Source organism: Sciurus carolinensis, chromosome 14, assembly GCF_902686445.1.
Source record: "Sciurus carolinensis chromosome 14, mSciCar1.2, whole genome shotgun sequence".
NCBI classification, from domain to species: Eukaryota; Metazoa; Chordata; class Mammalia; order Rodentia; family Sciuridae; genus Sciurus; species Sciurus carolinensis.
The window spans coordinates 58,326,168-58,342,989 of record NC_062226.1 but is presented as its reverse complement, the minus strand read 5'-3'; positions in this window follow the sequence as shown (position 1 = coordinate 58,342,989).

Below are 16,822 nucleotides of genomic sequence, written 5' to 3'. Positions count from 1 at the left end.
TTTTCACTTTTTGCATTGATCAGCATAACTAGAGCATGTACAGTAAATTCTAAATTTCTCCAGCTGAAAAAAAGAAACGATGTTTAAAAATGTATTACTTTTCCTCTTCAATTAGTGATTAACTCTATTTAGAATTTTTATAGGTATATTTCTACTACTCTCAAAACAAATGCTTCATCTTTCTTTCTTCTTTTTTTTTTTTCTTTTTTGATACTGGACATTGAACCAGGGGTGCTTTGCTATCAAAATACATCCCTAGACCTTTATCATTATTATTATCATTATTATCTTTTTATTATATCTTTTTATTTAAGACAGGTTCTCACTAAGTTGCTTAGATTCTCACTAAATTGCTGAGGCTGACCTTGAACTTTTGATCCTCTTACCTTAGACTTCTAAGTCACTAGGATTACAGTGGTTTAGATTATGCACCCATGCACCAGACATCCAATGGGTCATGTTTTTCTACCCCAAATGCAATTGCGTTGAATAATAATAAGCCTGCTCAACCTATTTAATAGATGAGATTCCTTAATTAAGCTTCAGTACACAGGTTAAATATTGTGGATCTCTATTTACAGTGGGCCTTTCTTCCAAGTGAAAAAATAGGTTTAATACCAGTACACCCACAACCTATGACTTTCTAAAATAGTGGCAAAGATTTAATTTTATATTCAGTGTGCTAGCCATTTTTTTTTTTTTTTTTTTGTTTCACTTTGGCAAAATTGTTTACCTCCAGGACAATTAAAAACGTTCTCTAATATTGTGCTCTAAATTACTGTGCATTTTCCACATTTTTTTTTTTGTACTGAGTATTGAACCTGGGGGTGCTTAAACACTGAGCCACATCCCCAGGCTTTTTAAAATTTTATTTAGAGACAGGGTGTCACTGTGTTGCTAAGGCTGTCTTTGAACTTGTGATCCTCCTGTATCAGCCACCTGAGCTGAGCTGCTTGGATTACAGGTCTGCATCACTGTGCCTGGCCTTTTCCAGAATTTTTTCTTTTCCCTTTTTTTTTTTTTTTTTTTTGTACTGCAGATGGAACCCAGAGCCTCCACATGCTCAACCTCTGCTCTACCACTGGCCTTTTATTCTCTGTCCATGTGTGTTAATTAGCCTTGCATCACTGTGCAAAATACCTGACAAGAACAACTTAAGAGAAGGAAAAGTTCATTTTGGCTTATGGTTTTTGAGATCTCAGTCCATGGTGGGTCAACTCCATTGCTCTGAGCCTGAGGTGAGACAAAACATCATGGCAGAAGGGCAAGGTAGAGGGAAACTGCTCAGTCCGAGGCAGCCAGGAAGCAGAGAAAGAACGTGAGAAACAAGTACATGACGTAGTTCTCAAGGGCACAGTCCTGTGACCTACTTTCTCTACCTATTTTTTATACACTATTTTTTATACAGTGTCCTCCCTAGTTTTACCTAACAGTTACCATTATTGTACCTTTACTACCCTTCTACTGTGCAGGTTTTTGAAAAGCTTTTTATTCCTCTTTTCCTATTTATACCCTATCCAACTTCTTTCCCTAATTCTTTCTCACCTCTAAAGTCCTCCCTGATATTTTCAATGTATCTTACCTAGAATATGTTATCTTATTTTTTGATATGCTACTATTCCCTGTACTGTATGTTTTCCATAATACTTCTCATGTTTTAAAGCCTTGGATGTACTACAAAATTTATTTGTAGTTTTGAGATACAAATCAATTTATTCAGAATTTTTTAGAAAGCAAAGAAAGGTCAATCTAATAGATCATAGTTTTAGGAGTTCTCCAGTATGAGGCCTAAATTATTTTTTAGGTAGAAAAGGTTCAGAACATGCTCTGGACATAATCAGCATTTATTTTGAAAATTCCAAGTTTGGGCAATATCATGAATAACAAAATACTCTGTAAAAATTATAGAAAATTAGAGTAATTTAAAAAGTATTGAGGCCAAAAAATCATTAAGTATTATTATATCCCTAAGTTCAGTATAGTGTCTTAAGCATATAGTGTCCTTAGATTTAAATATTGTTTTAAAGCAAGAAATAGAGGAGAAAGTTTCCAGGCTGTAGGAGAATAGAAATCATGTGAATGAGAGATTCAGTGTGGTTCTCCAGGAAACTAAATATATTTCATGCATCTACAGAAAAATTGATCCATCTGTCTATCTGTCTGTCTCTATGCATCTATACATATATGCATATAAATGTATATATATAATAGAAGATAAAATCAAATGTCTAATTAGAATAAATGTGATACATATACTTATATTAAAACATGGGTGTAATGTATCTGAGATATTCTAATATTTTTTAAGTGATAACTTTCAGGGAGCAAATCAGGGAGTGAAATAAAAGCATAATGCATAGCTACATTATATCTTATGTGTTTCTATGACATTAAATTTACAGTGGATTATAAAGAAACATGAATTGTTTTATAAACATGTATATTTAATTGAAAAATATTTTTGAGTGGAGCTGAGAAGTCAAATAATGATCACTAAATAAAATGTTAATCTTTACATTTATTATGATGATTATATTTCTTTATATGCTTAAAATTAGTGAACTAAAATGCAAATTATGCCTCAATAAGAGCAATTTACTTATATTAATGTGATAAATAGCATTAGGTAATTGTTGAATATTGCATCGACCTTTATGTATAGCATACTTTCATGAACTTACACAGCAGTCTGACATAAATAATATTTATGCCCAGATATGAACATGCTTTTTTTTTGGTCAGGTCATTACTATGGAATTTTGAGTCTATTTACATTGTACTCTTGCTGGGTTTGAGTAATCTTGTTATAGTTATCTTTAGATTTCAAATTCCTATAATGGTTGATTACTACAACCTTGTGCTTGTTTGAGGACTCAAGTCCCAAATGGTTTATTTCTGTATCACTGCTCCCCAGAGTTCAGCATACTTGAATCACTCTGTATTCTTATCCATCCACTAATAATAGATTGCAATTTCTTGTCACTTCCTTCAAAGATTGAGGAGGAATTGGGCAATTTGAATCTCTGGCTTTCTTTTCAGTCTTAAACTCTGTGTACCCTACCTAGGGATGGGACCAGTGTCTTGTACTCATGGAGGATACAAAATGTTCCAGACATCTTCTGGTTCTCCTGTGACCCCATTCAATTAAAGCAGGAGCTGCATACTTATGTCATAGGGGACAGGTACATTATCAAGTCCCAAGTCCTACACTTACTGTTCCCCATGAATACTCCTTGAAAGATTTGGAAAAAAATAAAGAATGCAGAATTGTTTGTATTCAGGGATTCCACTGCTCCTAAAATGCCCAGCTATTTCACTCTAGGATTTTTTAAAAAAGTAGCTGCCGCTTCTTACTATGTTTGATGATGAACATCTCTTTATTTAATGTTTTGGCAAAGGTAAAAATTTGTGCATCTCCAGTGGAGAGTCACATCTATTCGGGGAATTCGATAAGTGTGATTATTTTGTCACTTCAGATGTCTGTTGGACTCATAATTTAGAACTTTGTAAGTTTATCTGGTTTCTTATCACTCAAATGAAAGAAATTCTATTGGAGCTTTTTATACTTGAGAGGAACAGGTATTCTCGATTCTATACGTAATTCATACATTTCCCCCACCACATTTTTACTTGTTATTTCCCTTGTTGTGGCACATAATCTTTTCCCAAAACAGTGCATTGTGTGAACTTTGTAATCATTTTGACCACTATTACTACATATACTAATTAGAAATATACTCCTGGTACCTCTCCCAGTGATCCTCAGTTACTTATAGAATGATGACTTTAGTGTCAGCTATTCTAGTCCCTTCAGAATGCTTTTTGATTCCCCCCATGGCAGGTTCTGGAAATTCATTTATTTATTACAGAGACACTCATTTTTCTTCTCAATGCTGATTTTGTCTAAGGCATTGAGCTAAATAAAACCTATTAGCAATCAGCATCAAATCTTTTTCTCAAGGGAATCTCAGGTAAAGATGGTAAATAGTACACGGAAAGAAATTTAACTCTTCTAAAACCGTGTTGCAGAAGCAGTGGCAGGAGGCCTATTTCCACTCTGCATAAGGGAGCCCCACACAGAAGTCTGTCAGACCTCCACAATGGTAGCATCTCTGGGGATGGGGGTTACAACATCAGGCCTTTTAAAGTTTAAATTAATCAATGTCTAAAACTACATTTGTTTTTTTATTGATCATTGGTTTATATTATGCTTAATGATATTAATATTTATTAAAAACAAACACCTCACATTTTAAAATACTTCCTGGACATAAGTTCAGATAAATATTGTGATAATCACCATTTTAACCAGCTAGGAAACATGCAGTCATAAAGCAACATTGAAAACAATGTTTGTGAATTATTTGAAATTAATAATAAGTAGTCATTTGCTAAATTGCATTTTAGCTACAAATTAATCAGTTATAGATATGATATACCATTCTCTCAGCAATTTCTATCTTTGACCCATGGCCATGGTTTAATCCAAACATCTCTGTCCTACAATATCATGTAATTTGCTACAGTGGTGACAACTGTTATTTTTCACTTTATTGGGAGATAAAACAATCATTTTGAACCAGACAGGCTGTCACTTCTCATTATTCTGGGTTATCATGATATGCCATACAAAATTAACCACCATGTTATCAGAGTCACAATGATCATGAAAGACTTCATGGTAATAATCCATATAAATCTGGTATTTGATTTTTAAATCAATTACTGCAAAAGATATCCTAGATCCAGTCTTCAAGTTAGAGAATCTATTGAACTAGAGCAAGTTAATGTAAATAAAAACTGAGAAGTCAAAGTCTGGAGATGTCATATAATTCTATGGTTATGTGCCTTAGAGTTTAAATCAATATGACTTTAAAAGAGCAGAAATGTCAGGAATGTTCAAATTTAACCGTGAATGATGAAAATGTGTTTGTAGTAACAACTGAGGAAAGTATAAAACTCTTTGTTTGGAAGAAATATAAATAGTGGAATAGGTCTAGGTAAGGCTTTTGTTGAGAGTGCATGTATGTTTGTATGATCATGTTTTGTGTTTATGTGCTTGCAAGAGTGGCTTCCAAAATACTTAAAAAGAAAAGGCAACAGAGCCTATGAGTAAAAATAATATAGTTGCAGTATAAGTAAATAGAGCAGCTCAGTGGGAGAAACATTAAGTATAGATATCCAGTCCAATTAGTAGAAAATTTGCAGAATAGACTGATTTTTTAAGCTTTTATTTTGAAATAAAAATCTGAAAAGGTGTACTGAGATTTCCTGTGCACTTTTGAGGCAACTTTCACTAAGGATAACTTACAAACAGAATACATTAACCAAAACTAGGAAACTGCTATTGATATAATATTATTTTAAAACTTTATAGACTATTCACATTATATGAGTTTTAAAAAATACTCTTTCATAAACAAACAAAATAAACTTCAGTTAATAGTGATATGAAATTATATCACAGTTGACCACCATAAGGACGAAGGATTTTTCTGTCATCAAGAAGAAAATCACTTGCTTTAACACTCTGTAGTCACATACTCCCCTCAACTCCATCCCTTGGCAAACTCTAATCTGTTAATCATTTGCATAATTTTTTCATTTTATCAATGTTATGTAAATTGAATAATTTGGTGTATAACTTTTTGATACTAGATTTTTGTTTTATTTTCTTTTGTTCAGCATAATGCAGGTGAAATCCATTCAAGTTCTTGGATGCATCAATATTGGGTTTTTTTCTTCTCTTTTTTGTCCTTAATAATATTCTACTGAGTATGTGTATTTTGTTTAACTGTTTGAAGTTCTTCCTTTTTGTTCCCCACAAAATAAGACTATTATGAGTATTGTTATACCTTTTGCTCTGATCATTACAAAATTGTGTTTTTCTAGCAAAAATACTGAAGCAAAAGTTTACTAAATCATATGGTTAATTTATTCTGTATAAGAAAATACCACACTGAATTTCAATGCATCTATATGCTATCACATTTATAGCAGAAATATAGGAGAAATGTATTTGTTCCATATTTCTTCAGGTAATGTCAGTATTTTTTTTTTCTTTGACCATTCTACTCTACACATAGCAGTATTTCTTTGTGCCTCTGAGTTGCACTTCTCTAATGGATATTAATGCTAACTTTCTTTTGTGTACTTATTGGTTTCTTTGTTCAATTTTTGTTTGGAAGATCTGTCCAGTGGTGAAAGAGGCGTGTTAAAATCACCTAGTATTATTGTATTATGGTCTATTTGGTTTCTAAAATTGAGAAGGATTTGTTTAACATACATGGATGAGCCACTGTTTGGGGCATAGATGTTTATGATTGTTATATCTTGCTGATTTATGCTTCCCTTAAGCAGTATGAAATGTCCTTCTTTATCCCTTCTAACATTGGCTTGAAGTCCACGTTATCTGAAATGAGGATGGATACTCCAGCTTTTTTGCTGAGACCATGTGCATGGTATGTTTTTCCCCATCTTTTCACCTTTAGTCTATGGGTATCTCTTTCTATGAGGTGAGTCTCTTGCAGGCAACATATTGTTGGATCTTTCTTTTTAATCCAATCTGCCAGTCTATGTCTTTTGATTGATGAATTCAGGCCATTAACATTCAGGGTTATTATTGAGATATGATTTGTATTCCCAGTCATTTGGTTCATATTTAAAATTTTTGACACATCTTGGTTCCTCCTTTATTTGACAGTTCCTTTAGGATAATTCCTCCCTTTGTTGATTTGCTTCTTTGTTTTTTATCTCTTCCTCATGAAATATTTTGCTAAGAATTTCTGTAATGCTGGCTTTCTTTTTGTAAATTATTTTAGCTCTTGTTTATCATGGAATGATCTTATTTCATCGTCAAATTTGAAGGTAAGTTTTGCTGGGTATAAGATTCTTGGTTGGCATCCATTTTCTTTCAGAGCTTGAAAAATGTTGTTCCAGGCCCTTCTAGCTTTTAGGGTCTGGATTGAAAAATCTGCTGATATCCGTATTGGCTTCCCCCTGAATGTAATTTGGTTCTTTTCTCTCACAGCCTTTAAAATTCTGTCTTTATTTTGTATGTTAGGTATTTTCATTATAATGTGCCTTGTGTGGGTCTGTTGTAATTTTGTGTATTTGGAGTCCTATAAGCCTCTTGGACTTGATTTTCCATTTCATTCTTCAGATTTGGGAAATTTTCTGATATTATTTCTTCAAATAGATTGTTCATTCCTTTGGTTTGTTTCTCTAAGCCTTCCTCAATCCCAATAATTCTCAAATTTGGTCTTTTCATGATATCCCATAGTTCTTGGAGATTCTGTTCATGATTTCTCACCATCTTCTCTGTTTGTTCAACTTTGTTTTCGAGGTTAAATATTTTGTCTTCAATATCTGAAGTTCTGTCTTCCAGCTGTTCTATCCTATTGTTTATGCTTTCTATGGAGTTCTTAATTTGGTTTATTGTTTCCTTCATTTCAAGGATTTCTGTTTGGTTTTTTTTCAATATCTCTAACTCTTTATTGAAATGATCTTTTGCTTCCTGAATTTGCTCTGTTAACTGTCGATTGGTGCGATCGTTCAATGCCTGCATTTGCTCTTTCATCTCATCGTTTGCTTCCCTAATCATTTTAATTATGTACATTCTGAACTCCCTTTCTGTCATTTCTTCTGCCATGCTGTCATTGGATTTTATTGATGTAACATCTAGATTTGTTTGGGGCATTTTCTTCCCTTGTTTTCTCATATTGTTCAGGAATCAGTGGGTCATTAAGATATTGCAGATTTCCTCTATCAACTTATAATGTCCCTGAAGATTGCTAGTATATCCCCTCTTATCCTTCAGTAGCCTGAAGTCTTGGAGGAGGTTGATAATGCAGAGCTCCACGAAGAAGCTGCCTCTCTAGGGGTGGTGACCCTCAGGTGGCGTATATTCCCTGCTAGTGGGCAGAGAGGTGCCTCCACTTGTTGACCAATGGTCATCCAATGGGGAACTAGACTGCAGGCTGAGGCAAGGCCTGTTTGTGCCTGTATCTCTGGTTTTACCGTCCCTGTGGGAAAACCTCCCCCGGCAGGGAAGACTCACTCGGTGGGGACGTCTCGCTGGTCAGTTGCCCTCCTAGAGGTTCCCCTCAATCTACAACTACCACCTGGGCTGGGCTGTCTTCCTCTGCAACGATCCCAGGGGCCCGGACCTACGTCCTGGGCCTGGGAGCCTCACCCTTCGCAGGCGAGTCTCCTTAGGCTGCCTCTCCCAAAGAATCTGCCCACAGCCCTGGAAACTTTGCTCCGCCCCTAGGCGTGTCTCTGTGCGGCTCTTCCAGCAAGAAGCCACCTAGCTCCTGGGACCCTGCTCTGCACCAATCGCCTGGCTATGCAGCCCCTCCTCTGAGCCACCACCTGGAGCCCCGTACAATAGCTCCGAGACCCAGAGATCCGCCACACACCTCCTCCTCCGTACAGCCGCCCGGTTTCCGACGCAGTCACTAGGAGTCCAAACAACTCACTTCGGGTCTCCTCCTCCCGCCAACCGCCCGTAGCCCTAGGCAGTCACTCCAAGTCCAAGTGACCCGCCCTGTTCCTCCTCCTCCTCCTTGGGGTAGCCCCCCGGGTGTTCAGGAGCGGTGGCTCCGAGACCAAGTGACCCACCACGCTCCTCCTCCAGGCAGGCCACCGGTGTTCAGGAGCGGTCGCTTTTAGTCCAATCAACTCACCACTCGCCTCCTCCTCTGGCAACCACCTGTGGCTCTGATGCAGTCACTCCTAGACCAAGTGTCCCACCGCTCTCCTCCTCCAGGCAGGCCACCAGTGTTCTGGAGCAGTTGTTCTGAGTTCAAACAGCTCGCCATGCAGCTCCTCCTCTGGCAACTGCCTGTGGCTCTGATGCAGTCACTCCTAGACCAAGCGACCCGCTGGGCTTCTCCTCTTCCTCCGGGCAACCCCCTGGTGTTCAGAAGCGGTCGTTCTGGGTCTAAACTGCTCGCCACCCAGCTCCTCCTCAGGCAGCCGCCTTGTGTACTTATTGAATATCTGTATATTCTTTCTGTTGAAGTGTGTATTTAAGTCTTTTGTTGATTGTATTTGCCCATTTCTTTGGTTTAGTTTCTTTTTTGTTGGATTTTGAGAGTTCTTTAAATAGTAGCATACAAGTCTTTTATCACTTACTTATCACTTATGTGGTTTGCTTTGCAGATATTTTCCCTAAATCTATCCTATTAGTCCAGTTAACAATATTTCTCAAACAGAAAGAATGAAATTTGGTAAAATATGGATATCATGTTAATGTTTTATCTAAGAAATCTCTGAGGAATCCAAGATCACAAGGACTTTCCACTAGATTTTCTTCTACAGTTATACTTCCATTTTGTCATTTATGCCTGCAATGCATATTGATTTATATTTTTCATGTGGTTCAAAGTGCTGATTAAAGCTCATAGATAAATAGATAGATAGATAGATAAATCAATCTAGTTATTTTTTTTGGCACCATTTTTAATAACATACCTTCCCTTTCTGCAATGAACTATCTACTCCATTTCAAAAATTAGCAAAAACAGATGTGTGACTCTTTCTGGGCTCCATATTTCTTTATATAGATTTATTTGCCTGTCTTAATACAATTGCCAACTTATCTTGAATGTAGTAGCTTAATAATATGAGGTATGATTATCAACTATTATAAACTAAGAAAATTTGTTTTCCTTTTAAATTTGATTTGGGTAACCTAGGCACACACATATATGCGATTATTTTAGAATCCAACTGATCAACTTTTTAAAAAAAATTCAGACTATTGGTTTTGAATCTGTACAAAAATTTGTAGAACACTTAAAAGTTAACAATACTGAATTTTCTTATTCATCTTTAATTTCTGTTAGCAGCATTTCGTTATTTTCAGTACCCAAGTCTTATATGTCTTTTAAGTTTATCCTTAAATACTTTATTTTTAATGACATTTAAAAGGTATTATTCATTTCAAATTCTAATCTTTGTTTTTAGTATATTGAAAAATAACTAATGTTTGCATGTTCATGATCTCATTCTGCCAATTAAATTAATTTTTTTGTTTCTAGAAGCATATCTGAAAAATCCATCATACAGTCTACACAGATTTTTTTGTTATCTATGAATAACAACACTTTTGCCTCTTTCTTTCTAATCTGGATGCCTTTTTATATTTCTGTTCCATTGCAAGTAATAGAACCTCCAAGTCAATGTTGAAGAGACATGATGAATATGGATATCCTTGTCTTGTACCTGATCTCAGGGGAAAGGACTATAATATTTTACCGTTGGAAATTATGCTAATTGCAATAATTTTATAAATGGTACTTTTTAAAATTGGTATGATTCTCTTTCCAGTTCTAATATTCTTAGATTTTATCAGAATGAATGATCAATTTTATGAAGTGCATTTTTTGCAGATTTAAGATGATAACATGTTATATGATGAGATATTTTGATTGATGTTGGAAAGGCAGTTCAATCCTAAGCTACCAAGATAAACAAACATTATTCACAATGTATTATTGGATACAATTTGTTAATTTTTTGAAGAATCTTAATTACATGTTCATGAAGTATATGCTTTGCAGTTTTCTTCATTTCAATATTTCTCTGCAGTTGGTGTAAAAGTAATTCTAAAATTTTAGGAAGATTAGGGGAGTATTTCCTAATTCAGGGAGACATTATATTAATGTTTCTCCCCTGAATGTTTGATAGAATTCTCCAGTGAAGCCATATGGGCCTAAAATTCTACTGTTTTTTTTTTTTTTTAATTCAACATTTTCAGTATTGTTGGGCAATATCTATTTCTTCTTGCATGAGCTTGGTGCTTTGTGTCTTTCAAGGATTTCTTCTAAATTATCAAAGGAATTTGTACCTAATGTTATAAAATTCCATTCTTATATTTTTGGTATATTTATACATTCTGTAGTGATGCTCTCTCTCATTTGCTCTTGGAACTCTAATCAATGTCCTATCTCCCTTTTCAGGTTTTCAATTTGAATGCCTTTCTGGAAAAAACAGACTTTGTTATTATTGATATTGTATGTTTTTTTCTGATTCTTTTCTTTAGTTTTCACTCATATTTATTTCTTTTTGTCTTCTCACATTGTTTCATTTTGTCTTTACTTAATTTCTCAAGGTGAAAATTAATGTCATCATTTGAAATTTTTATTCCTTTCTAACATAGAGCATTGTAGCAAACATTGTTTCAATGACTGTCTCGGCAACATTATATAAATCTTAATATATTGTGTGTTTAGTTCTATCCAGTTTGAAATAGTTTCCTTTAATTTCTTCCTGACTCAGATATTACTCATAATTGTGTTTCATGATATTTGTATGTTTTTCAGCAATATTTCTATTATTTGCTTATTTAAATATCTTATCGTGGAAAAATAAGATTTGTATAATTTTAATTCCTGCTTATTGAGACTTCTTTTCCTTGCTATTGCTGGGTATGAGATGGAGGGTTTACTAAATATCAATTGCATAAGTTTGGTTCAGATACTGTTCGAGGCTTTTGTATCCTTAGGGATGTTTTTTAATCTGTTCTATTTGTTATTCAAAGTAATGTTTTCAAATTTTTGAATATACTTGTGGAATTGTCTGTTTATCTTTGTGAATATATCAGTCTTCCTTCATTTATTTTAAAGCTCTGTTATTACATGTATACTAATTCTGGATTTATATGCTCCCTTGATGAATTTTCTTCTATATGAAAATGGAACACCTTCTTTATCCTTGGTAATATTATTGGCTCTGAAATTTATTTTCTCTATTATGAAAATAGTCATTCTGCAATTTAATTTAGCTTTAGAAAGACAAATCTCTTCCATTTTTAAAATTTTAAATCTATTTTTGCATTTATATTTACATGGGTTTCTGTTAAAGAGTATGGCGTTGGTCCTGCATATATATTGATTATCAAAGTCTGCACCTTTTAAATGGAAAGTTTCACCCTTTTATATTTATTGGCATTATTAAAATAAGTGGATTTAAATATGTTTGTATTATAAATATTTGTTTTGTATGAAGTGTCTAATGTTTACATTTTATTTGATTACCTATTTTGACTTAACTTATATCTACAACTTTTTGTTCATTAATTTATACCATATATTTTCCACTTAATACAATCTGCCTTCATGTGATTTATATTCCTATGTGTATAAGAATCATACAATAATATACTCCTATCTTTCTGCTATTTTAGACATTCTTTATACTTCTCTATATGTAATAAATCATGCAATGCATTGTGTCTTTTCACTAAATCATTATCTTTTAAAGAAGTATAAGCAATATGCAAATCGTTTTTAAATTCACCTACATAGTTACCATTTGTGGTATTCTTTATTCACTTAGATACAGTCATCTAGTTGGTATAATTTTTCTTCTAATAAAGTTATTTTATATCATTTCTTTTAATGCAGTATGGAAGAAGATTAATACTTTCCACTTTTGTGTATCTAAAAGCAATTTTCATTCTTTCATATTTTCAAAGGTAAATTTTGCTTGACTAATATTCCTAGGTTGACATCTTTTCAGTGATTGGAGTACTTAGTTTTCTCTACTAGCTAACCCAAGTTGAGTACTTCAACCAATGTTAACGAATTATAAAGCTTCCTATTATGGATAGTGGGAACAGTCATCAATTTTGCCTTTGGTAAGATCATGGAGTTTTTCCTCCATAGCTCTTGAGACTACTAAGCTAAACATCAGTCTTCTCACTCTTATGGGGTTAAAAAACATACCAAAAAATTTGGAGTTAAAAAGAAAACTAATCTTCAAGGCTGACAGAATTAAGATACCTGGTGATGAAAATTTCGGAAGTCAGCTCAGCCTTCAAAGACTGTGGTTAGCAGATATACCGAGAAGCTGGAGTCAAGAAAAACAGGATCATCAAAATGAAACCAACTAGGAGAGGACAGAAGTCTTCCCTGTTCTGAAAGTAGTATCAGTGATTCTTTAAGATGATAAGGGAAAAACCAGGTAATAAGAGGCAAACACACATATAAAGTAATCACTAAAATAACTTACATTCTTACATTATGAGCCGAATAAAAAATCACAGTCTGAGGCTGGAGATTGAAGATGGTAATGAGACATGTGTCACAGGAAGATGGTGATGAAGAAGAGTACAAGAACATGTAAAAATTCACCTCAAGTAAAATTCCATCTTCCCATGTGATAACATCAAGATTCCAGGTCATACCTGACCCGTAGCCACCATAAAGCCCGAACACCTTTGTCCATTCTTTGAGTCAGCCTGGAATTTCTATTCCCTACATGCTGCCTCCCTTGTATTTGGACATAAGAATAAAAAGCCTGCCCCTGTGTCAATGGGCCTATATTTGACTTTTCTGATAGAAAGCACAAGAAACCATGGAGTTGGTAACACTTTCAGTTTGATTTTTCCCATTCTTGTGTATTTGTCTCACATAAATGATCTAAGCAATATTCAGTTAAATACTCACAGGGGAAACTCTGAAATTTTCTGAAGTTTTCTCATGGAGACAGAGGAGTTCTGCCTGTGTTGTACTACCTGTACAATAATCAGAAAAGTCTGAAAGCAGCAAGTTCCAAACAATTTTAACCTTATCTCCTTTGTTTTTTGCTTCTCAAAGATCATGATCTTTTCCCATCTGATTTTCAATTTATTGAGATTGTTTTATTCATTTTTCTCAGGTTACTGCTGAGGCTCAGACTTTCTTGGTCTGATTGTCTATCCTATTTCATTTACCCTTTTCCTTGCCTCCTAAACTGACCTGTTACCCACCTATTTTGACCACATACTCTTGGGCTATATTATGTAATGTTTTCTTGTATTGCCTAAACAAATATGAGCTTCATAATTTTATAAGTTAGGCAACCCTGTCATGTTGCCTATCCAAAGATGAAAACTCCAAAGATGGAATTATTCAGCTGATGAATAACTTGGGTGGATTTTTCAATTTTTTAAATAAAAATCTTTAGATAAATTAGTTAGCAGAGTTTGAGCAACTAATGATTCATGAATTGGGAATCACTCAGTACCAGGAGAGTTTCAGAGAATTCCATTCAAGAAAGTGTACAGGAAGTACTTATAGACAGAAAAAAGAAGTGATATACAGAAACAGCTTCACAGGTTACAACTTGGCATTTGCTGTCTTCTGTTGGTCAGATCTGATTGCATTTGATCAGTTGGCAGACAATGACTGATTTAAGTTTGGATGTTACAATTGGCTGAGACTCAACTACTTGTTACAATAATATGTTCTTAAATTAGGTTGAATATTGTTTACATTTTAAATTAGGTTACAGTTCATTGGGTAGTTTATTCAAAGTGCAAAAGGATTCTCATTAGGGGTCAGCAAAACTTTTCTGATAAGTGCCAGATAGTAATATTTCAGGTTCCAAGGTTTCATAAGGTCCCTGTAGAGAAAATTCAACTCTCCCATTATAGTTCGAATGCATCCATAGGCAACAAGTAAAAATGGGCATAGTTGTTTCCTTTACTGTGAAGAAGATTTTTACTTTGATACCATCCCATTTATTGATTCTGGATTTTACTTCATGCACTTTAGGAGTCTTGATAAGGAAGTTGATTCCTGAGTTGACATGATATAGATTCTGGCCTATTTTTTTTTTCCTTCTGTTAGACACAGGGTCTCTGATCTAATGGTTAAGTTCTTGATCCACATAGAGTTGTGTTCTGCGTAGGGTGAGAGATAAGGATTTCATTTCATTTTGCTACATGTGGATTTTCAGTTTTCCCAGCACAATTTGTTGAAGAGGCTATATTTTCTCCAGTGTATACTTTTGGCACCTAAGTCTTGTATGAGATAGCTTTATTTATAAGGGTTTGTCTCTGTGTCTTCTATTCAGTACCATTGGTCTATGTGTTGGTTTTGGTGCCAATACCATGCCATTTTTTGTTACTATGGCTCTGTAGTATAATTTAAAGTCCAGTATTGTGATGCCTCCTGCTTCATTTTTCTTCCGAAGGATAGCTTTGTCTATTCTGGGTCTTTTGTTTTTTCAACGAATTTCATGATGACATTTTCCATTCCTTTGAAGAATGCCATTGAGCTTTTAGTAGGAATTGCATTAAATCTCTATAACACTTTTGGTCGTATGGTCATTTTGACAACGTTAATTCTACCTATCCAAAAGCATGGGAAATTTTTCCATTTCTAAGGTCTTTTTTGATTACTTTCTTTAGTGTTCTGTAGTTTTCATTGTAGGGGTTTCACCTCTGTTGTTAGATTGATCTGAAATATTTTACTTGTTTTGAGGCTATTGTGAATGGGGTAGTTTTCCTAATTTCTCTTTCAGTTGATTCACCACACCTGAATCTCAGATAGAGCACTAATCTCCAGACCCATAAAACTCATCACCAAAATACAAACAAATAAAAAAAAAGAAACCTAGTCAATAAACGGGCAAAGGAACTGAACAGGCACTTCACAGAAGAAGAAATGTGATTGATCAACAACTATATATAAAAATGTTCAGCAACAATAGCACTTAGAGAAATGCAGATTAAAACTATACTGAGATTTCATCTCACTCCAGTCAGAATGGCAATTGTCAAGAATACAGGTAACAATAAATGTTGGTAAGGATGTGGGGAAAAATGGTATTCTCATACATTGCTGGTGGGAATGCAAATTGGTGCAACCACACTGTAAAGTAGTATGGAAATTCCTCAGAAAATTTGGGATGGAACCACAATTTGAAAAAGTTATCCCACTCCTCAATATATACCTGAAGGACTTAAAATCAGCATATTATAGTGATGCAGCCACATCAATGTTTATAGCAGTTCAATTCACAATAGCTAAACTATGGAACCAGCCTAGGTGCCCTTCAAAAGATGAATGGATAAAGAAAATGTGGTATGTGTGGGGAATATTACACAATCAGGAAGAAAAGTGAAATTATGACATTTGCTAGTAAATGGATGAAACTGGATAATATCATGGTAAGTGAAATAAGCCAATCCCCAAAATCAAAGGTCAAATATTCTCTCTGATGTTCAGATACTCTCTTACAATAAGAAGGGTAGGGTAGGGAAGAATAAAAGTATTTTGGATTAGACAAAGGGGAATGAAGGGAAGGGAGGAGGAAAGGGAATAGGAAAGATAATAGAATTAATCTGTAGTTACTATTCTATGTTCATATATGAATATACATGACCAATGTGATTCCACATCATGTACAACAGAAGAATGGGAAGTTGTACTCCATGTATGTATAATATATCAAAATATATACTTCATGTATAAATAAAAGAACAAATTTTTTAAAAAATAAAGGGGTATGCTAGGCCAGTGCTCTCCAATGTGAGTTATTTCATCGGCTCCAAAAAAATAAAGGGGTATCATTGTAATCCAATAGAATTTACTTATTACTGTCTTGTTTCCATTTTTAGAGGGAACGCTTTCAGTTTTTCTCCATTTAGAATGATGTTGGCCATGGGCTTAGCATGGATGGCCTTTAGAATATTGAGGTATGTTTCTACTATTTCATTTTTTCTAGTGTTTTGAGCTTGAGAGGTGCTGTATTTTACCAAATGCTTTTTCTTCATCTATTGAAATAATAATATAATTCTTAACTTTGTCTATTGACGTGACAAATTACATGTATTGATTTTTGGATGTTGAAACAACCTTGCATCCCTGGGATGAAACCCACTTGACCATGGTGCACTACCTTTTTAATATGTTTTTATATGCAGTTTACCAGAATTTTGTTAAGAATTTTTGCATCCATGTTCATCAGGGATATTGATCTGAAGTTTTCTTTCCTTGATGTGTTTTGGTCTCAGGGTGATACGGGCTTCATAGAATGAGTTTGA